This window comes from Otolemur garnettii, unplaced genomic scaffold (assembly GCF_000181295.1).
Source record: "Otolemur garnettii isolate 467f Iridium unplaced genomic scaffold, OtoGar3 scaffold00109, whole genome shotgun sequence".
NCBI classification, from domain to species: Eukaryota; Metazoa; Chordata; class Mammalia; order Primates; family Galagidae; genus Otolemur; species Otolemur garnettii.
The window spans coordinates 4764891-4788740 of NW_003852504.1; the positions used below are offsets into that span (position 1 = coordinate 4764891).

A 23850-nucleotide genomic window follows, 5' to 3' on the forward strand; every position below is an offset into this window, starting at 1 on the left:
GGGCTGGGGATTCAAACCCGCCACCTTAGGTGTACGTGGCTGGCGCCTTAGCCGCTTGAGCCACAGGCGCCGAGCCTGATGTCTCTTTTAATAGCTTGTTAACCTCTAAAGGGAAGGTCCTGTGTTTTAATCAAATGTGTATTCCCACAATGACGAGGAGATCAGAGACAGGTGGTTAAGGATATGGGGTTTCTTACGGGAATGACAAAAATGTTCTAAAATAGATCACACTAATGGTTGCATAATTCTGAACACACTAAAAACCATTGAACTGTATGTTTTAAATGGATAAATTATATCATTTGTTATTATATCTCAATAACACTCTAATCGAAAAAATTGTATCCCCAGGCACCAGCACATGGCATTGCTCGACAAACGTGCTTTGAGTGATGAACAGTCATACTACATGGATTTAACCTTCAGATTCTGAGTCTATTAATGGAACAATTTGTACCTGCTTAGCAGTTCTTTGCATATGTGAACTGGCACTTCTAAAAGTGTGTTCTATTTGGCAGTTTAAATAACCACCTTACCAACTTACTTTCTTCTTGTCATAGACATCAAATTTGTTCTTCACACTGTCTGAATTATTACCTTTTGAATTAATAGCAGCTCAATTAAAGAGGTTTAACTATATTTCTGATCACAATGTTCACAGTCACGCTGCCCAGGAATAAATTAAACTGGCCCCCAAGATCCAAAGGTTATAAAATTGCTCTGAGTTCTTCAAGTGAGAGATCTAATAGTAAAAGATGGTGTCACTGGTGTAATTAGTCTTCAGGTACAAAATGAGTTATTTGACCCAAATGGGGAGGGAGTCATCGCCAATGACAGTTTTCCACCTCAGAGGAAATAAAAGCAGCATATTAATTACTGGCTAAATAGTTTTCAGTTTGTTCAAGGGTCTCTCTCACTGGAGGGCAGTTAGTTTTCTTAAAATATTTTCTGGCTTATACTTAGCTCATGCATCTGATTAATTTAGGGGGGAAAAATCACAAAAAGACGTCGACTTTGAGACCAAATGTTAAACTACTTTGAGAAAACTCAACTTGAAATCCAGTAACTTTGGAGTTCACGGCCAACAAAGAGTAATGAAGCTTCTGGACCCTAGGAAGTCTCTTCGCCAGCTGGGTTCTGTGCCTCAATACAAAGAGGCCCATCAGGCCGGGAGGCAGGCAACAAAACCAGCATGGACTCAGGGCTCTAATCGGGAGTGATTAGAGAATAAAATGAAAAGTAAAATAAAATCGCAGCAGGTAAAATTAGGGGAACAGTGGAGGCCACAAAGTTAAACCTTGGAACATGTAATCAAGGTGATTAAAAACTCGAGCTGCTCCACCTTGTTACTCACCAGCTCGCCAACTCACCATGCACTCTTCATAATCACAGCCAATTGTTCAGATTTTTGAAAATGCTCGATCCTGGAAACTCAACTACACTTAGCTTTATTGGGGGCAGTTGAATAGGATTTACATCTCCCTCACCTTTGCCTCAGTAAGCCTGGCATACCACAGGGAAACCTATATTTGAATCATTCCAATATGCAAAGAATTTGGATGGCATCTTATTCACTTGGAAATAAAAGGCAGGGGGAATTATGCATAGTAATCAGAACATGAAATGCCACATAGATTCATGGACCCTGTAAAGTTATGTAGCCCATCCTCAGGGGTACCTTATAAGCCATTAGAACAATCCAGTGAGCTAGTTGGGACAAGAATGGGCTTGGAGGTCAGTGCCAACAGCCCTCCAGGGAGCCCTGATTGAACACAAAATGCCTACACTTTGCCAAACCACCACCTGTCCTTTATAAACTCTGATAAATTATCTTTTGACCATGCTCTTTTCATTCACACGGCCAAGATTTATGGAGTCTCTACCACATGTCTCAGACCTCTGAAAATAATTCCTAAAATGAAATCTGCACAGAGCAAGGAATATGCAAATAAATTCAACTCAACAAATATCAATAAACACATACTATGTGTCAGGCACTTTACTAGGAGATAAGTAAATAAAATGAACTTGTAGTCAAAAGTGATTAAAAGCAGGTCAGGTGTGGTGGTTCACACCTGTAATCCCAGCACTCTGGGAGGCTGAGGCAGGTGGATTGTTTGAGCTCAGGAGTTCAAGATCAGCCTGAGCAAGAGAGAGACTGTCTCTACTAAAAATAGAAAAACTAGCCGGGCATTGTGGTGGGCTCCTGTAATCCCAGCTACTTGGGAGGATGAGGCTTGAACGCAGGAGTTTGAGGTTGCTGTGAGCTAGGCTGAGGACAACAGAGTGAGACTGTCTTAAAAAGAGAAGTGATTAAAAGCAAAGCTTTAGGAGACAAACTGCTTGCTTTCAAATTCCAGCGTGTCACTTACTAGCTTTGTAACCTTGTGCAAGGTATCTCTCGTACTCTCAGTTTCCCCCTCTATAAAATGGGCATGACAATCGTATCTACATCCTATAGACATAGTGAGAACATAATGAGTTTGCTTATATTCAGGCATTATACTCATGCCTGGCATAGCAAAAGTACTCTATGTACGTTAGGTATATGGGAAAGTTATTAACCATATCTGTGTCATGAACTTACTTAAGAAGCTGATGAAAACTTTAACCCATCTGCCAAAAGTATGCACCCATACTTTTACATCTAGTTTTCAGGACTTTATGGATTCTGCAGGGCTCCAAAGACCTAGGTCCAATGTGAAGAGCCTGATTTTGTGGGAGAGCCCTCCAAAATGTTTATAATGCCAATACTCTTGTGCCCTCATCCCCAGCTATTAATAGTTGTCCTGCGGTGGCAAACTCTTTTGGCTTTCCAGAGAGACAACCTAGGGTAGCAGTTAAGAGCATGGACCGCAGGGTAGAAGAGCTCTTTGTTCCAAGCCTAACTCCACCACTTACTGGTGGGTGGAAAAATCACTTAAGTATTTTGCACCTTAATTTTTAAATCTGCAAAACAGAGTATTAATTGCCTTTCCCCCATAGGTTTGGTAGGAGGGATAATACATACAATGCTTTGGTAAGTGCCTGGCACCAGGTAAGCAAATTCTGCGTAGCAGTCACTAATACTATTCCAGAAATTGGGCAGAAGCAATAACTCTCACCCAAATAAAGAATGATGGTCGGGAAGGAACTGTTCTGTATTACGGTTAAAATGAGCACCTGAGGACTTTGTCTCTTGAAAATTATAAGCAAAAGTTTCTCCCCTACATCTAAATGCCTATTCATCTGTAATGAAAATGTGTACACAACTAAGTTGGGGCTCGCTGTGGAAAAGCAAAAGGCAAGAGGTCGGTGTCCGCTGCCTTTCTCAGTATATAAAAGGCGAACTATTTTCTGTATTATCAGAGCTAATGGAACATGCCAAGAGAAATAGGTAGGTGTGACCAATTGGGAGTTTCTTTCCATTCCACCAGACTGCTGAATATCTCACCATATCCTTTGTCATCCAAATCAGCAGTGAAAAGCACTGTCAGCCAACCCCCAGCGCATTCAGCAGATAGGTGGCTTAATTAAATATGCCATTGAATGGGCTATAGAATTCTATTGCTGATTCTGACAGGTGAAAGACAGAGGGGACAATTTCCTGGGTTTTTATGTAAGATGTATTTTCAATGTATCCTCCACAGAGGGTGTCCCAGGCTGCATTAATTTTTGTTAAGTTTTCTTTTTACTAAACCCAACACTACACAGAATGAGCTAGTTGATGAAAACAAGTCTAAAGTCAGTAATGCCTCCATTGTCCCCACACTGAGAACCAATATGCAATGGGTGGATTAGGCCATTATGAAAGATTTAGACGATGCCGCAAAGCACTATTGGGAAATAGCCTTTCTTTCTACCATTCTGGGTATTAATGCCTTTAAACTAGGAGTGGGCAACTGTTCCTCAGTACCAAATGGAGGTATGACATTTATAAATAGTAAACAGAACTAACAGGTTCTAAACATGCTGAATTTAGAGATTAAGTGAATATTGTTAAATAAAGATTTGCTTAACCTGGGATTCACCCAGCTTTGAAAAGAAAATGCTGAAAACGAGAGACTAAATACAAAACAATGCAACATTCAGGCTAAGAGTATAGAAGATCTGGTTTCGTATGCTTTCTGGAACATTAAGCTAGGAGCTCACCAGGGCCAGCTGGTGTCTAGGCTCCATCAGCAGCACTTAACTGCCTGTGATGTGTGCAAAATCCAGACATCAGAGAACTAAGAGTGTGACCCAGGCTTCCTCCAGAGCCAACCTTTCTGATAGAAATGTAAAAGAAAGATAAAGTCTCAGATCAGCAGTCTCTTTTGGAAGAGTTTGAGAACTGGGAAGAAATCTCCCCTCCTGCTTTCCCACCTGGTAACAAAACGGTACTTGACATGTCTCCATTCACTTGACCTGACAAATAAATGAACTTACAGAAAACCCCCTTCCTGAGTCCCACTTTCCTCACTTAACTTTAAGCAGCTGGACATGTGATAGCACAAGTCCTTAATGCTGCGACTGCAACAAAACACACCGATCGAGTCCACCCAGTAGCTTAGCAACTGTTTTTATTTCTTTAGGCTTTTTGGAGAAGCAGAGAAAAGGAAAAGAGCTTTGTCAAAGTGAATGTCACACCACCATATTTCTTTCCACTTCGTGGTGGTGGGGGTGTGGAAGAGGCTCGGCAAATGGTAATTGTGAGCTGTGAAGCATTTCATTCTAAGGCTCAAAGGACAAGGACATAAGCAGGGTGGCTCTTCCCTTGTTTTACAAAGTATTGCAAACTAGCTGTCTTAGTAGGCACCTTGAGCCTCTTAGTGCCAGGCACTTAAGAAAAAGAGTTTGAGAATCCACTCCTGTCAATCCTAAGGCCCCCTGCTTCTTTGCTATCTTCCTTATACAAAGCAGACACATGAAAGACCCTAACAGACATGGCCCAGCCAAAGTGATCACCCTTATTTTAAACTGAAGAAAGTTGGGCACTGCATGGGTCTACCCTAAAGCTAAGGTAGGGGAGGGGGAAGCCAGAGGACCAGGAATGGTTCCCCTTAGATATCTGAATGTAGGGGATGGAAGAATGGAAAAGTGGTCTTCTTCATAGCGTCTGAGGATGTCAATGCAACATGTGGGAAAGGGGGGCAAAAGCAGGCTGAACACCAAATTCCAAGACCAACACGCAGAGAATAGCAGAGCTATTCTGGGACGTGGGGGCGAGAAGAGCTTCAAGATGGCTGCTGTCGAGAACCACTGATATGAGCTAAATCTATGATGCTGCATAAGCGTGCACGCCTGTTCTAGTAATTGAAAGGAATATCTGAGGTAATGGGGTACGATCACTGTAATCAACCACAAGTTGGAGCAAGGGCCTAAGCTGTTCTTCCATTCAATCAGAACTGAATGGTCATTAGGCTGATGGCAGGGTTTACAGTGTTGGTGTGATGGCACTGGGCAGAGCATTCACTCCAACTCCACTACTTTGAACTGAGATAATAAGAATGTCCCTGTTTCTACATTCCACAGCCCTGGGCACTCAGTGTCACTGCGAGGAGAGGATAGGAGCATCTTTTGTTGGCATCAGTTCCCATTAACAAGTTGGGGTTTAATTATGAAATTCAGATATTCTCCTTTTCAAAGTGATTTGACTGATACTTCTTACCACCTCCCCCCACAAAAAACCCTCACTAATAAATGTATACAACATTCCTTTTAAATACTTACTTTTAATAACTGAGAGTTAATCAAAAGCAGTTTTTTCTGACTTTAATGAAATCATAGTTCCTGCTTCCCATTCCCACTCTTTGGAGGTGGGAGGAGCAATCTGAGTGCCCCCTACCCAGGCCCTCCAACCTCCCCGAGGTCCAGGTTCTCAGAGTCCAACACCAGTGCTGGACAACATCGAAAGGAAGAGTCTAAAGAAGTCCAGTTCTAACGCCTATCCCAGCTAATACAGTAGTTTAAATGCATGGGCTATGTGCCAAGCAAAGTTCTAGCACTTGACAATACAAACTCATTTAATCTTTATTATAACCCTGGGACATAGATACTCTTATTGCCCCTGTTTTACAGGTGAGAGAACTGAACCAGAGACATTATGGTGACTTGTCAAAAGTCAGAAAGCTAATAAGTGAAAAAGATCCAAATGCCAAGAGTTCAACTCCAGAGTCTGTGTATCTATGTCATGGAATCTCAGAAGAGCTGGCTCTGTCCAGTTGGCCAAAGTAATTGTGCTACCTCGGCCTCCAGCTCTGTCCACGGTTTCAGAGAGGACACACTCTCTGCTTTCATGGACACATCCTTCTAAGCATCTCAGGCTTGCACTGAGGAGCTGGGCAAACTAAAATCACGGAGGAAAGAGAAGTAAGGCCCACAACAGTCGCCCCTCATGCTTTAGCTAAAAGGAAAGCATCCTGGCAGCTCCCCAAGGTCTGCCTGGGCCACTGATATGTGCTATATCACTTTCAAATATATCCAGATTATTACCCCAATACTTCACCCAAAGCGTCCTAATGAAATATGAGTGGATATTAACTAAGCTGTAAAATCCATAAAAATGCTGCTTTACAAGAGACATTTACCTATGAATCAGCAGTTGGGTTAATTCATTATTTAGTAGGCTTGTTATTTATAGCATATTACAGCTTGGTAAATTATTTATATGTGCTTGTTTCTGTGCCTGATTTCCCCTTAAGAGAGGGAAAATGTTTATCAACCATACAGGGAGGTTGTTTCAGCCAGAGGCCTGTTGTTAAAAGAGCTTGGGCTAGTTTCTCTTTCTTCCTTCCAGCTCAAGACTCCTATCTGGAAGGTCCAGAGGCTGACAGAACTGGAAGCCAATCAGCTATTTTACCATGATGGGGGGGAACCAAGAGTCCGTATAGAGAAGCATTTCCCACCGTGTGTTCTGCCGCAAGGCTCATGGATATGGGCTATAAAATAAGGTTCTGTCAGTGGATCACTTTGGTTAATACTGGGTTAAAGCCAAGGATTTGAAGCTGCAGGACTTTGAAAAAAAAAGTTCAAAGATAAGTGGCCTTCAACATACTAATATGTCTCTTAAATCTCCAAGAGGAAGATAATGGAATGATTTATGTGACTATGGGGTTCTTTTATGTACAAAGCTTAGGAGACTAGAACCCACTTTAGCAACACTCCCCTAAGGAGAAGTATTTCTCATGCTGAAAAGGTACTTACATTGGGTAAATTGGTGGCCTGAACTCTGCCATCTTGTTCTTCCCTGACAAATTCTGAAATGGAATGGTCAACATGAACCAATCTGTCACTGTAACACAGAAGCAATTTAGTCCAGCTACCCCTAAGATCCACACCACATCATTCGGCACATTCGTGTATTCTTTTTGGTTGGTTAATCGAATCATGTTTTTTTAGTTCTGTCGTCAAAAATCACTGTGCTTTACCGTGGCAGAGACCGTCTTTTGCCTCTTTGGTCTCTTCTTTCACTGCATAAGCACAACAGACACCAGGTCCCAGCAGAGACAAGGATAAGCAGCAAATATTAAGTAGTAGCAACCAGCTACTTCAGGCTTTAGCTTTCTAAAATGTTTATTCTTCCAAGGAAAGTAGAAAAACAATAGTATATCATGGAATGAAGAAGGCGGGAGCAAGACCATAAAAAGATTAAAGGGGCTCGGCGCCTATAGCTCAACCGGCTAAGGCGCCAGCCATGTACACCTAAGGTGGCGGGTTCAAATCCCCAGCCCGGACCCGCCAAACAACAATGACGGCTGCAACCAAAAAATAGCCAGGCGTTGTGGCGGGCGCCTGTGGTCCCAGCTACTTGGGAGGCTGAGGCAGGAGACTCGCTTGAGCCCAGGAGTTGGAGGTTGCTGTGAGCTGTGAAGCCATGACACTCTACCCAGGGGGACAGCTTGAGGCTCTGTCTCAAAAAAAAAAAAAAAAGATTAAAGGAATTAAAAGTGTTGGAACCTTTGAAACCAGACATACGCTAACTATCCTGTGTTTTGATAAGGCAGCATGAACACCTTCCAAAAGGCCTACTCTATGGTTACTATAAGTATATTTTTACTCTAAGTACTTTTATTCTGCAATCTGTTCTCTAACCAGAACCATATTCTAAGTAAAGGATACCACTGAACTTCAATTTTTAAAAGTTATTGCTGGCCAGACACAGTGGCTCACACCTGTGATCCCAACACTTGGGAAGGTCAAGCCCAGGATGTCAAGACCAGCCTGAGTAACATAGCAAGACCTCCATCTCTACAAAAAAATTTTTAATTTAGCCAGGGCATGCTGGTATGGGCCTGTCATCCCAGCTACTTAGGAGGCTAAGGCAGGAAGATAGCTTGAGCCCAGGAGGTCAAGGTTACAGTGAGCTATGTATGATCTGGGCCACTGCATTCCAGCCTTGGTAATAGAGCAAGACCCTGTCATTTAAAAGAAAAGCAATGACTTTTTAAAGAGTTTGAAAGATTTGCTACATTCCAAAGTGCCATTTCATCATATTCATTAGGGTCAACATTTTTTTTCATTCAAAGGACCTCTTATTTTGTCAAAATCCCATTAAAACTATATAGAATCCACTCCCCCACAAACTCATTTAATAGCAATCATTGCTGAAACCCATCTCTTAATTCAGGGTTACCTATCATCTGTGATAAAGGTGTTCAATTATTAATCATAGACAGCTAAAACAATTATCCAGAGTAACAAAAATATTTGTCCTAATTTGAATGTGCTACTTTCTATTGAGAAGACCTTCAGAAATGTTCACATGACTGGGTGGCAAGAATCCTGAAGTGGTCTCCAGCTCTGCTACTACTAAAACTAGGTGACTCTGAGCAAAGTCCCTTCCTTTCTGGGCCTCAGTTTTCTCTTCTATAAGATCAGGGCATTGAACTAAATGATCTCTGAGATCCCAGTATTCTAGCATGCCAGTGGGATATATGAGGAGAGAGAAAGTAGGAAACCAACTAGTGGAACACTGGGTCATAAAGACCTAGGCTAATGACCTCAGTCAACTCCCAGAGAATCCTCCCTGGTCTGGAAATTCTGTTATACATTGAGGTAGGACCTCAGCATGTCTGCAGCACATTTTATCAACAGGGGTGGGGGCCTCCCACTACACAAACACAGAGATCACTGCCCCCAACATTCCCATGAGCATATCTGCTAATGATTCTGCTCTAGGATTCTAAATGTTGCACTGTCAACTTTCTGGATGCGTGACCTTGGACAAGTCATTCAACCTCTTTATAGAGTAAACTTTCCCCTTAGTAATAGTTCATGACAAAATGCATACAAAGCTCTTAGTACAGCGGCTGGCCCCTAATCACACAAAATGCTAGTTGCTATTATTAGTTTCATCAGTTATTAACTGAGGCATTTAGCCATCTCCCTATATATTCCAACTCTCTGTAATACAGCCAAAGGGATTCTCACCTTTATTTCTACAATTTCCTTTGTGAAAATTCTCAGTTACAGTCAGGTTAACATACTTGCTGTCTCACAATGCATCTAGTACTTTACCAGCTCCGTCCTTTTGCTCAAACTATGCCCTCTGCCTGAACTGCTTGCTCTTTTCTTTTCTTTTCTTTTTTTTTCTTTTCTTTTTTTTTTTTTTTTTGCTTGCTTGCTTGCTCTTTTCTTTCTCCATCTAAAACAAATACTGTGCCCCTCATCCTCCATGATCACCTCAACTGGTAAGGATTAATTTTTCCTCTAAATTCACTGTCCTTTACTGCCTGAATCACTTTCCTGCTAATTAATCACCAAACCTGCCTTGTGGTTGGACACATTCTAAATTGCAACCAAAATGATTTCACTTTTCATATGTGACTGCCTGATGACAGAGGCTGCCCTGCACCCTTTTGTCTCCCCATTCTGGTGCCCAGAACAGAGCAGGGGTTCAGCAAACACACTGGGCTGCTTTGGTTCTCACCTCTGAACAAACCTAGCTCTACCTTTAGAGACAAGATTCCACTAGAAGCTTCTTTGGACCTGCACTGTCCAATATGATAGCCAATAGACACATACATCTCTTGAGCACTTGACATGTGGCCAATCCAAAATGAGATGTACTGTAAGTATAAATTACACAACAAATTTCTAACAGTACAAAAACGGAATGTAAATGGCTCATTAATATTTTATATTACTCACATGTTGAAAGGATAATACTTGGGGTAAATTTAGTTAAATTAAATATATTATTAAAATTAATTTCATATGGTCCTTTTTACATTTTTAATGTGACTACTAAAAAATTCAAAATTACATATGTGGTTCGGGTGTGGTGGCTTACACCTGTAATCCTAGCACTCTGGGAAGCCAAGGCAAGTGGATTGCTTGAACTCAGGAGTTCAAGACCAGCCTCAAGCAAGAGTGAGATCCCCATCTCTAAAAATAGCCGGCCACTGTGGCAGGCACCTGTAGTCCCAGCTACTTGGGAGGCTGAGGCAAGAGAATCACTTGAGCCCAAGACTTAGAGGTTGTTGTGAACTATGGTGCCATGGTGACTCAACCCCAGGGTGACTGAGTGAGACTCTGTCTCCAAAAAAAAAAAAAAATATATATATATATATATATTTTGGGGGGGCTCGCATTATATAGCACTGCTGTGGCCCTTTAAAAATACAAAGCATGTAAGAGCACTGATAATTAGAGATGCACTAATTGTTTTACCACTATTCTTTTCAGAGAACACCTACAGTAACCTGCTGGTGTTTGAATTTCATGTCTATTCTAATCTAGCACTGTAGGTGTGAATTGTTCACAGGTCCTTTGAGAAAACAGGAGATCCTGATGTGTACGCCAGATGGGGGCCCATCTACAGAATACTGGAAAAGGAATGTACTATGGTCAGACCATCTTTTTCCTGCTTAATACGTTTCTATTATTAATTAAGAAACTTGAAAGCTCCCTGGTGAAATACTAAAATAAAACATGGCCAAGTGGGGGGGGGGACAGCAAAAGGGAAAACTCCATGATCAGTGCAGAATAATGATATTGATTTTAAGGCCGCAGTTGGGGAACTAAGGAGCTTCCATTAATCAGAAATCACTCAGGAGTACTTGTTCCATTCACAAGTACCTTTATGCCAACAGTGGCTAAAGAAGCAGTCTTCCTAACAGAACCTCATCCTTGTCACAGCCTGTGCACACAACTTCTATAGGTGTTGTGGGGGCTGCAAAAGATAATAATAGACAAAGTTCCAACACTCCAGGGTCAGATAAGCTTACTATGGTTCACACAGTCAGGGAAGGTTTCACAGGGGAAGCAAGAATGGATGCAGCTGGCCTCAGAAGGGTACCCAACATTGGGTAAGTGACAGTTTGTTATGGCACAGAATGATATAGTAAAAGGGCAAAAAAGATGAGAAGATGGAAAATAAGAGAAGAATATGCATTTTTAATGTATCAGTAGTGGAGGAAAGGGGTGGCAAAGAATAAATGTAACTGTGAGAAACCTTGAACGTGTTTCAATTTCCTCTTTTTCAAAGGGAGGTACTAGCCTACCTTTCACAAACTCATTGTGAATATTAAATGAGTTAATAGATATGAAGAAACCCCAAACAGTGTTCCTGGCCTATTACAGACGCTCCATCATTACTGAGTCCCATCCCTATTGCATTTCTTTCTGGGGTTAGACCTCTTGGTTTCTGATATGGACGCCTGAATTCACACCTGCTGAGCCCTAAGTTCTTGCCCACGATGTTCCTAACCTTGACATTGACCTCTGTCTTGCTGCTAGAGAGAATTTTACAAGCTTGTTAACCCATGAAGAACCAGTCTCTCTCAGTAAGGATGAAATAAGCTGAGTACAGCTTTCATGGAAAACTGGGAGCCATGATTTTCATCAAAATCAACAGCAAAATGACTGTTTAGTCTCAGCAAGGGAGTATTTACTTTCTGAACCTATATTTCAAACTGGATTGACCAACACAAACATACCATTTTATAAGCCCAATCCTACTCACCCTAGGAGATCCACTTTAAATCTACTTTCTAAGGACTTGCTGCAGCGAAGTATTGAAGTGTCAGCAAACCAAGCATTTCACACCCTCTTTTAACCCATTTAGAGAAAGAAGGCAGCCAGGAGCATTCTGGGGGATTTGCTTCTTTAAAGTCGGCATTGTTCCTGTTTTCTTTCTATAACACACCTTTTCATCACCCCTACCTGCTACCTCACGTGGTTCACACAGATGGCAGTAGTTTTGTTCATTCTTGAATTTTTTATATTTTCTTTTTTGGAGACAGAGTCTCACTATGTCACCCACAGTAGTGCCGTAGCCTCACAGCTCACAGCAACCTCCAACTCTTGGGCTCCAGCAATTCTGTCGCCTCAGCCTCTGTTGTAGCTGGGACTACAGGCGCTCGCCCCAACGCCCGGCTATTTTTTTTTTATTTTAATTTTTATTTGCATATGGAACACAAGGCGGGGCTGTCCAGTCAGGTCACGTGGCTATCTATGACCACCCGAACAGAAGTATTCTGCTGAGTAACGGCAAAACTCAGAGCTCCAGTGGCGCAATTGGTTAGCGCATGGTACTGATATGCCACTGGCGGTGCAGTGATACTGGGGTTGTGAGTTCGAGTCTCACCTGGAGCACATCGGTTTTTTTGTTTTTTGGGTTTTTTGAGACAGAGTGTCCACTATGTTGCCCTCGGTAGTGCCGTGGCATCACAACTCACAGCAACCTCCAGCTCTTGGGCTTCGGCGATTCTCTTGCCTCAGCCTCCCGGGTAGCTGGAACTACAGGCGCCCGCCACAACGCCCGGCTCTTTTTGTTGTTGTTTGTTTGTTTAGCAGGCTCGGGTCAGGTTCGTACCCACCAGCGCCAGTGCATGTGGTCGGCGCCATAACCGCGGTGCTACGGGCGCTGAGCCTCATTCTTGAATTTTTAAAAAAGACAATGAATACACACAGTCACAAAGTAATCCCTAAGACAAACATGGCCCGTGACAGCCACACTCAGTACAGAAACACGAATGAAACAAAAACTGTGCAGATTTGCTCAGGTGAGGTGGCCGAAGTCAGGGCAGCGCCACAGACATGAACATCTCCCTGGGACTGCCTGTGAAATCATTTCAGAAGAAAGAAGAAACCTTCAGAAATCATTCAAAAATGAGGAATGTTCAGGACAACAGTTACCTGGTGGAGGCAGGGATACTGACTGGGGCATGAGAGAACCTCCTAGGGATGATGGAAACACCTTTGATAAATAAATAAATGTGTGTGTGTGTGTGTGTCTTGATCTGGGTGGCATTTTACACAGGTGTACATATATAAAAATTCACCAAGCTAACTAATTCCCTGAAGATTTGTTGACTTTAACTGTATGCAAGTTATACATTTAAAAATGTTTTTAAATGGTTACATGTACTCATGTTATAGGCTCAGAGGAAGACTCAGGCCTTCCTGTTACCAGCCCTGTCAACTGGCACAGCCTTTTGGGAAAACAATTTGCCACCTTGTATCAAGGGCCTTAAAATAGGTTTAAAACTTTTAAGTCAGTAATCCCATTTCCGTTTGTCTCTCCTGAGGAAATCATCTGAACCGTGAGAAAAACCACGTGCAGGATGATGGTCAAACAAGTAACTAAACAGAAGATGCACTGGCCTGTGTGTGGCTATGCTATGTTCCGTCACTGTATCAAGTTTAAAAGGCAGCATACAAAAGCTTGTTTGACCATTATGACTTGGGGAGAGAGAGGGAGGGAGAAGGAGGAGGAGGAGGGAGAGAAAAAGAGAGAGGGAGAGAGAGAGAGAGAGAAGGAAGATAGGAAGGAAGGATTGCTTTGATGTTTATGTTGTAATGATGAAAGCAATTTCTTTTATAAGTCTTTGTCCTAAGGTTGTCTTAAAATCACATTGTGTCTATGCACAACATACCCACCACTAGTTGTTTTCTAGGAAATGTAGTTAAATTTTTTGAAAAAAAAATCAAGGAATATGGAACCTGGGGTCTCAGGAATTTCTGCTTTTAACAACTATATCAGGTAATTCATATCAAACTAGAGAAATGAACAAAATGATACTTCTTAAAGGAATACTATACCCTACATGGTTTCTCTTGTATTCAAGCTGTGCTTTCAATTATTTTCCAAAGCATTTTTACATATAGACATCAAATTCTGAGGAAGAGACGATGATAAAATGCAGATCTAAAGGGCCTCTGGATCCCTTGGATCACACAGGCGCTACAAGGATGGACAAGGAATCAAGTACCCAGCACCTGAAAGAAGTAAAGTTTCAGATCCCCAGGTTTATCCTTCATACCCCTATCATTTCCTAAAAAGTTTTGATCCAGTTCTAGTCTTGATGTCTTCTACTAGGCCCATGAGTCAGAGGCAAGCCAGTTGACACATTTTTTTCACTGCCTATATTAAAGCAAGTGTTTTTCAAATGTTCGTTATCATCTCCTGCTACTTTTTGCATTTCAATCCCCAAATGTTAAATTCCTGTCACTTCTCAAAACTTTCAGAGATTTTCTCCCCTCTACCTGTTTGCAGTTTGAGGACGATTTCATTTTTCCCCTCTGGGTTTTCCATTAGCTAAAGCCATTAGAAAGAGCCTGAACCTCGTCTTTATGAGGCCTCCTTCAAAGTGGGCTGTCACTGGGGTTGATGGTCCGGTTACAAGATTGAAGACTTGGGCTCTGTAAAGAACTGCTCTTGAAAAGTCATTAGTGAGATCCCCAGGCCCAAGTTTTTATACCCGAGGCAGGAAGTCTGAGGGCATTTTACCCCCAGTGAATACATCAAGTCCATTAATCCCCATGTGCCTTTCCACCACTGTGCACAGAGTGATTACATGTGCAGAACACAATAGGCGGTAGCGAGAGAGGTGGAGGGAACGACGCGGGTGCTGGTTTTGTTTGATTTTAAAGATTTTAGAGAACTTATGTCAAGAAACTATTGTAAGACTTTACTTTTTCCAGAACCTTGCTTCTTTCTAGGTCTCTGAAACCTAACCCTAAGTCCTGCAACCAATGATCTACCCTCATTACAAGCTGTATGTATCTAAAATTTCCATATGCAAGATTCAGGCCCAAATAATAAACACAAGGAGAAAGAGGTCTCCCAAAAACCTGACTTTAGAAAGCCAGGAAACAGCTCTGAGATAGTGGGTTGTTACTGCATAGGCGCACATGATACCCTAGCTTTATTGCCCAAAGCAAGACACTTAGGTCACCTGGATGTTGTCTCCCAAACTGTAAAATGAGGGGTTCCAACAAAAGGTCCTCCAGGTTTCCAGAATTTCTTGGACACAATGGCAGTCTAAGAGGGTATCCAAGTGGAAGGCTCTATTTCTAAGACAAGTGGGACTAATAACATACGGAGCTCTCCTCAGTAAGTCCCAGACACTTGCAGACATTCCGTGGCACACAAGCTTGTCCAACTACATTCTGGACACTGCCCCTCAGTTCTCAGAACAGAGATGCTTCAGAAATGGTTCTCATCTACTAAAATGTACCCAACAGCTGTATTTAATGAGGGCTGGGAGGAACGCTCGTGTTCTGTTCCAGGGGCAAACAAAGGAGTCTGGCCTGTCTTAGGCAGAAGCCACCCAATGCAACAATGCTTCTCTTCACAGTGAGCTTTTCCACCTGTCAACAGATGCTTAAAGCAACAGGATGAATATGAAACAGCTGAGTTGGACACCAAAGTAGACCAAGGCAGCTGTTCCTTGCCTTTCAGTATAAAAAGCATGGCAGTTATGTTGAAAAGGACTGGTGGCCCATAAATATAATCCCTTTGCACATTCTCTTCTCTTCTATCTGCAGTTTTGAGGACTTGAGTTATTTAACTAAAGAAGTTGTAGAACAACCAAAGTTTTAAAGCTCTAAGTAGGCGAAAGAAGACAAAATCATAGGAGATAAAGGATAATAATAATAAGGGTTACCATGATGGGAGTGGGTAGTTAGGGATTCTTTGAGCTTAAGCATTAAGCTTTAATAGAAAGACTAGATGTTATTATTCACTTGAAAAAGTTCATCTCTCCCAGTACTTAAGAACTGATCCTTTGAAGATCCTTTATCTGAATATTTTGATAAAAGCTAATTATATATAATGATAATCGCCACTTAAATTTATAAAATGAATTTAAGTTCAAGATGTATAAATGTGGGGTGCATTATAATTATAAAGACAATTTTTATTTTATATTCTGAAACTATCAAAAGCTCTGAGTCTACTGTGATAGACATCAGTTCTGAGAAAAAAACTTAATTAAGAATGTATTTTTATTACTGATTTGCCAACATTTATGTCTTATTTTTTTTAGGGCAACAAAAAGAGTTTTTTTTTTTTTTTCAGAGACAGAGTCTCACTTTGTCACCCTCAGTAAAGTGCTGTAGCATCACAGCTCACAGCAACCTCCAGCTCTTGGGCTTAGGCAATTCTCTTGCCCCAGCCTCCCAAGTAGCTGGGACTACAGGCACCCAGGCCAGGTTTGAGCCCACCACCCTCGGTATATGGGGCCAGCAGCCTACTCACTGAGCCACAGGTGCCACCCACAAAGAGAGATTTTATTCAGGAAGAATAAAGAAAAAAGTTAGAGCACTTCCAAAGAGAGCTGGAAGTAGGTCCCTCTCATGAAGGAGAGAAGGTAAGAGAGACCCATTATGTCTGTATTTTTTATGTTTATCATTATGTTTGGCAATTTGATTAAAAGTCAAAATATTAATGAAAAGGCTGAGTATCGATATTTCATCCAAAGTACACAGGGCCATACACTTTATATTTTATGATTTTTATGTTCAGTTCCATGAGCTGAAAAGGTTGGTAGAAATTTATTTTTGTCTATTTGCCTTTTAAGTAGGCAATTTTTTCATTTTAAAATATGAAAGTACATATATAAGTACTGTGGGAAATGTGGGAAAAAAAGAAAAAAAAAGACAGAAAAAAAATCAGTCACAATTCACCACCAAATTATATCCATTCTTAGCCTTTTGGAAAATTTCTTTCCATTCCATTCTTCTATGTATAAGGTTTGTTATTGTTCATAACAGCTTTATTGAGATATAATGCAAATAACATACAACATGTCCATTCAAAGTGTACTATTCGATGGTTTTTAGTATTTTCACAGATGCATCCCACACCAATTTTAGAACATGTTTATCCTTCCCCAAAGAAACCCCACACCTCTTAGCCATCATTCCCCAACCCCCATTACCCTGAGTCCTGGGGAACTACTAATCCATTTTCTATCTCTGTAGAGACTGCCTAATGCAGTGCAGTTTCTGATTATACACATGCTATATATTTTAAACATTTTTAAGCCAAGAGTATAACATTAGCATTTTCTAACATTAATTACCAAGTTTTCATTTTTTAAATAATTACATATTAGTCCATTGGATAGATGTGCAATATATTTAATTACTTGTTGCTGAGAATATACTTCCAAATTCCTCTTATTCTGACCTGTTAACTTTGCACTGGACCCTGTACATAAACAATTGATAAGAAATTCATTCCTTTGAATGCAGGGGCCAACCTGTGACATTAGGGCAATGCCAGCCTTCCTGCCAGCCTACATTTTTTCCTTGCTGTCAGAGTTTACTGCTCAGCTAGAATGCTACCCATGAAACTCTTGGCTTCGAGTGGCTAACCTTGTCAAGGGGAAACTAGGGCTCAAAAGTGACCCCTGCGACCAGCCATCAGATGCCGGATGTCTAGTGTCTTATTATCTTCCTGATCTGATCACTATACACCCAGAATACGGTCCTCCATTTGACACTGCAATCTGATGCCCTCAGGCTGCAGCCAGAAGCACACAGCAATTAGGAAACCTGTAAGAATTTAGTCCCCACTCGGAAGGAAGTAGGCAGGAGGCTTCCAGGGGCATTCACAGGAAGTTGCACATTCCACTCTTCCCTATGTGAAAAGTGATAGGACAACACTCAGCAAATCTGAAGGGAATGTACGTTTTCAGGGCAGTATCCCAAACCTCATAACAACTGCTGGTAAGGATGTAATAATAATAACCATAGGTAACATCGACTAAGTATTTACATCTTCTTTATAGGCACTTTTACATTTAATCCTCTCAAAGGCATACACACACATATATATATCTTATTCATCCCCATTTACCAGATAAGGAAACTGAGGCTCCCATGCTAAGTAACCTGCCCAAAATCATCCCGCTCTCTGAACTCCCTTAAACAAGTGGCAGAGGCCAGGTGCAGTGGCTGGTGCCTGTAATCCTAGCACCTTGGGAGACTGAGGCGAGTGGATTGCTGGAGCTCAGAAGTTCCAGATCAGTCTGAGCAAGAGTGAGACTCCATCTCAACTAAAAATAGGAAAACTAGCAAGGTATTGGTGTGGGTGCTTGTAGTCCCAGCTACTTCGGAGGCTGAGGCAGGAGGATGTACTTAAAGGAGAAAAAGGTTTGGCAAAACTTAATCTCTTGAGCACAGGAATTTGGGGTTGCTATGAACTATGACGCCATGGCACTCTATCCAGGGCAACAGAATGAGAATCTGTCTCAAAAAAAAAAAAAAAAAGTTGCAGAAGCAAGATTCAAATTCATGCCTACCCTATGCCAAAGTTCAAGCCCTCTCATTCATTTAAATATCATTCACTTACTACTAAAGATTAAGACAGAGGCAATATCACATATTTCTTAGAACACCTACTATGTACCAAGCCCTGGCTAAAATATTTCCTCATACATGAACACCCCATCTGTGAGTTAAGGGCAACCCCATTTTGCAGTTAAACAAACTAAGGCTTTGAGAGGTCAAATGATCTCTAACCCCTCATAGGTAATAGATGGCACAGCTTGTAATGAAATCATTGATTCCAAGTAAAAGATCATATTGTTATGTCAAAGTTATATCAAAGAAAAATGCCTATGCTCAGGCCATTAATAAGGTCAGAGCCCCATGGCACCATCATTATTTGGAGATCTAAAGCTCAGGAAATTGCTCTTTGACGAAGTTAAAGAAAAGCAGGTTAAACCCATCTCAGGGGGCAATGAGTTTTGAATACTTCGTTTCCAAATGTAAGATAAACTCAGTGGAAAATATATAATTTTCTTCATGATTTGAGAATTGCACATCATACTTAAATGGGCACTTTGTCAAAGCTTTGTAATTCACCTTTACGCTTAACAGACCTCTTGGGAAGCAAAAAAATATGACAATTATGCAAATAGCAGTGTTGAGCCAATTACATGGGAAAGTGGGTGCACTTAAAGGAGAAAAAGGTTTGGCAAAACTTAAGCTTCCCTTCTTAACAATGGAGAGTTTAAATTCAAAGACATTTTTGGCAAACATGAGGGCATAGGTGGCTCTCGCTTTCTCTCCAGGTGTTATTAGCGCCAGAGGGTTCCTAGTCCTTTGTTTTCAGCTTTTAATAACCTGAGAGCTTTCTAATGGTATTTTAAGTGAGTTGCTAAAATGTTCAGCGTTCATTTCCCTGCGCCGAGCTCCACAGAGATGACTCTCAGCGAGCAAATAAAAATAAGCATTTAAAAGATTTCTTCTCTCATCAAATGGTGAGAAAATCCATTCCTTTTAGCCTGCTCCATGCTTGAAAAGGTTAGTGTGGCCTTTGGAAAATACCAGGCTGTGCATTCCGTACACTGTTAATGATTCCCGGGATGCGCTGACACTTTCCAGTACATCTTAACCTTTTTAAAATGGGCCCTCCATTGTCTTACCTTAATAAGCAGTTTGTTCACCTTATGTCTTACAAAGGCCACCATGGTGGAAAATACATAGGAGATAAAAAGCTGCACGGATGAGTGGTGTGACAGAAGGAGGAGGACGGAGCGCCAATTACATACAACACAACCTGCAGAGTCCCCCACCCGCATCTCTGACCCCAACCCACGAATGACAGTCGTGACAGCTGCTTGCTTACACAATACCGGATGATTACTCCTCCTCTCAGTATCTTCCTGGAGGTCCTCTAAATCGCAGCTGTATGAAGGTAATTCTCACACATTCATGGGTCTCCTACCCGCCACCGAACTTCAGGCTCTTCAAGTGACCCCATGTGGTTTAGAGAACCAGAATGTAAGAAATCTGCTCCAAGCCTTTGGTTTTCCTGTTTCCATGCCTCCCAGAGCCTGATGGTGAGAGCCCTGCCCTGCGTGGCGTACCCTTTCAAATTCTTGATTGACCTTCTTAATGCCTGCATACTCTTTCAGTACAGCCCCAGAGTCCCCTATGTGGAGTTAGATGTCCCCTCTTCCAGATTCCCAGGGCACATTTTCCCCCAGCAGCTTGAAACGTATATTGAGCATCAGCCATTTGCAATAGAAGTCTTGTCCCATGCTCCCTTTCCTCAGGAGCTCCGGATCAAGTGGGTCGTGCTGCTGTGGAATTTCTGTGAAGTTAAAACAGTTAACGTGGAGCTCTTTCTTGCGTGTGACTTACAATTTGTCCCTAAACATGAGGGACTCTCAAGGGTCCTGGCAACAGGGTACCTTGAGGTTGACGGGCAGAGGGTAGGGGCCCTTAAATGGGAAGGCTGAAAAGAGAACTTGGGGAAATAGGCAAGGCCATATGGGAGAGTCTCTGGTCTCTCTACCTCTTAGGCAGAGAAATGATCTTTTCCAGCTTTCCCGGGGGTGCCCCATTTGCTGTGAGAGCTCTTCTCTCTTCCCGTAGCATTCTGTACAAACTTCAATCCATCTGTCCTGCCCAATGGCTGGTGAACTGCTTGAAGGAAGCAACTGGGCTTATTCTTTTCTGTATTCCCTCTAACAACTCGCACGTTTCATGGCATGCCTTAGCCTTCCCTATCGCTTTCAGAAGAAAAAATAAAACAAAGAAAGGTAAGGGAGTCTGGGTTGGTTAGTGGGAAGCCTTGTGTATAAGGCTTAGGAATTTTGAACACGGGTGAAACATAGTTTTTTCATGAGAAAAATCAGAAGAAAATAAAGCCACTAAAAGGAAATGTATATTTATTCGTGTTTCCTACAGAATTAAAAATTCTAGCTTCCACATTCTAAAACAAGATAGTAAAAACTCTGTTGGACAATCTGTTTGTGGGAAATGAGGAGCCATTTAGGATTCATCAGAGCAGGGAAGTTTACTTGAGCCTTGAGGTGGAGAAAAATGGTATTATAAATCCATTTTAAAAAGAAAAGCCAAAAACGCCTAGAAAGCATTTTGCAGTACAAGAGAAAAGCAATTTACTTGTTACTGCTTCAATTTCTTAAATCATCTGGCTTCATAGATCAACACTAACTCTCTTTAAATCTACCAAATGAAATTCCATCCAATGACTCATTACCCAGGGCAAGCCGCAAATTGTGATTTGTGATTCCAGTAGTTCCTCCAGGAAATGCGGGAAAAATGATTGTCCAGGAAAACAGCAAAGTCCTATGTGTGTGTGTAAATAGATGCTGTTCACGCACCTACCAGATTCTGCTCCATTATGTCCCAAATTGGGAAAACTCATCAAAAATGGCTGTGTGGTGTCTTAGACAGGTGTTCCTAACTGAATACTGACTTCTCCCCACTGCAGGGCCACCCGTGCTGCCCCGCTGCCCACAGCCAACAGTAAAACTACCAGAATGCACAAAGCTTGGCTTCACTTTGAGTTCCAGGCAGTGTCACTAAATCCCTAGCTCACATGGGAACTCACTGTGGCAAGCTTCCCTGGAACAGCCCTTGTTGTTTCCTTCCATTAGCACTTATCCAGGCAAACTATCCTTCCCAGAGTAGCATTTGGGAAAAGAAAATCCAAAAACCTCAGCTCTAATCTCGCCTTCGAACTGTCCTGCACCCCTCTAGAACTATGGCTAGACTGCAGGCGCTCAACGGGAGTCCAGAGAGTTCTTAGAGTGAAGCTATTTCTCAGACTTGTCCTCTCATTCACAACCATTTCATGTTTCTCGCACAATGTGAATTACCTGATCCAGCCCTATCTTGTAAGAACTCATTGGCTAACTCATCTCAGTCAACATGAGATGCAAACAGACATAATACATCTTTTTTCTCCTCCCCAAAGCACTGGCTTCTTTATGGCACAGACCTAGTTGCAATCATCAAGTCCCTACTTTATCTAATGCAGCATATTTGCCAGTAATTATGTTTTCATGGTTGTATTCTTCCACGCTTACACACACAAAAAGTCACTTTAGTTCTCATAAATTCCTTAACCATCTGACTCCACTGTGAACCCTCACTTCCCCCCCTCCCCCCACTTTACCAGATTCTGACAAGCCTATAGCAAAACTTTGCAACACACTTTCCTCCTCCTGGCTCCCCATCCCTTCCAATTTATCTCCCCTGCTCTCCCCACCCTTTTACTTCCAGGGAAAGTCATCAGTTCTGTTCTCAAAGATGCCACTCATGCAGTGAGATCCTAAGAAATATCCCCTGGTTGCTGGGTATCTGAAAGCAAGTAGGTCATTAACAAAGTATCTCAGTTCCACTGTATAGCACCAGATGGTGTTTACAGAGAAGGGAGCTATGAGATCTCCAAATGATAGGCCTGGATTAAAGGGGTGGTCTAAGGGGGCTTTGGCTCCTAGGACCCAGAATTATAAATTATAATATGTGAATCAAAATTACACTCCACTTGGCAACACCGAATTTAATATTTTATCATTCTAACTTGAGTTTGTGTTTTTTTCCCACCAAGTAAGGACTTACACAGAAATTCCAAAAAAGACATGTATTACTTCCAAATGAATGTAAGGCTTTCTTTTTTTCTGAATCACACTTGAATGTGGAAAACGTGGCTCTGGATTTGCATACCATCAACTGAAAAGTGCAGTGGCAACTGACAAGTCAAGTGTACGGAGCATCCCACCTCCCACCACTATTTGTTCACTATAGCAAGCAAGAATTGTTCAAGATGATAACACTCTGGAACCAGAATAGGAGGGTAAAAAATAGCTCCCCATGGAAGTGGGGGGCTGCAAATGAGTATCCTCTTCAGATTAAAACCTCTCAGGGGCTAATAAAAGCTGTGAGCTGGGCCTAATCCTCTGCTCCTGACTATGAAGCAAGTACTTCTTAATTTTTATTTGCTACTATACCCAAACCATCCAATTAATTTAACAATTGAATTTACTTGAATGCTGTGAGGGGGAGATTTAGAATAATGAGATGAATAATGCTGATTCCCAAGGTCAAGTTCAAATATTGCAGAACCTGTAACCAACTGGTTAATATACTGAGGAAGTCAACATAAGCAATTCCCATTGAGTACATGTGGTGTATACCTGGTCTATGAAAATTAGGTCAACTTAAAGAGGTGGTCACTTATGGAGGTTGTATTGTATTTTGAAATGAGGCAAGCTTTGTGTCTCCCTCCTCCCCCATCCTTCTCTCCTCTCCTTCTCTTTCTCCTTCTTTTTCTTCTCCTTTCCCTACTCCTTCCCCCCCCCCTTCTCGTCCTTCTCTCATTTCCTTCTCTCTCTCCCTCTTTCTCCCTCTCTCTCTCTCTCCATATTGGGCACATTTTTCATTAGCAGTACTGGGATTCTAAAAGCATGTACTCTGCAAAAATGCCGTGATTATTAAATGAAATTATATGTGTGAAAATTCCCAGCACAGTCCCCAACACACTTTGGGAGCTCATGAAATATTCATTTTACTCTGTTTCTTCTCCCTTTCCCTGTTTCCCCTCTTTCTACTTTGCTGTTTCTACAGCCATTGTGTCCTTCTGTGGCCATGAGTAGGAACTGAAGTCAATTCTAATATATATGTGCAAGCACAAAAATGCATAAATATTAGCACTCATTCCTAAATCAAGCTGTATGCTCCTTATCCTTAATGACAGAAGTGGTTATGCTGAACATTTTCTATTTCCCTCTCATATATAATGCATACCATGTTTGTTTTTTATTAACTTCACAGGAGTGGTTCATAAAAATCCCAAAGCAATTTTAAAACTGCAGTGGGTCAGTAGAAGCAATAGGC

At 41.7% G+C, this 23850-nt stretch overlaps 1 protein-coding gene and 1 non-coding gene across 3 annotated transcripts in view; one reads left to right on the forward strand and one right to left on the reverse strand.

Annotated features, from left to right (window-relative positions):
- HS6ST2 (heparan sulfate 6-O-sulfotransferase 2) overlaps positions 1 to 23850 on the reverse strand; it is a 320090-nt gene that overhangs the window by 187176 nt on the left and 109064 nt on the right. The gene's annotated exons all lie outside the window — the stretch shown is intronic.
- Positions 12466 to 12558, forward strand: TRNAI-GAU. The gene is given in 2 exon segments: positions 12466 to 12503; positions 12523 to 12558. It is a non-coding gene; the product is annotated as a tRNA-Ile (tRNA).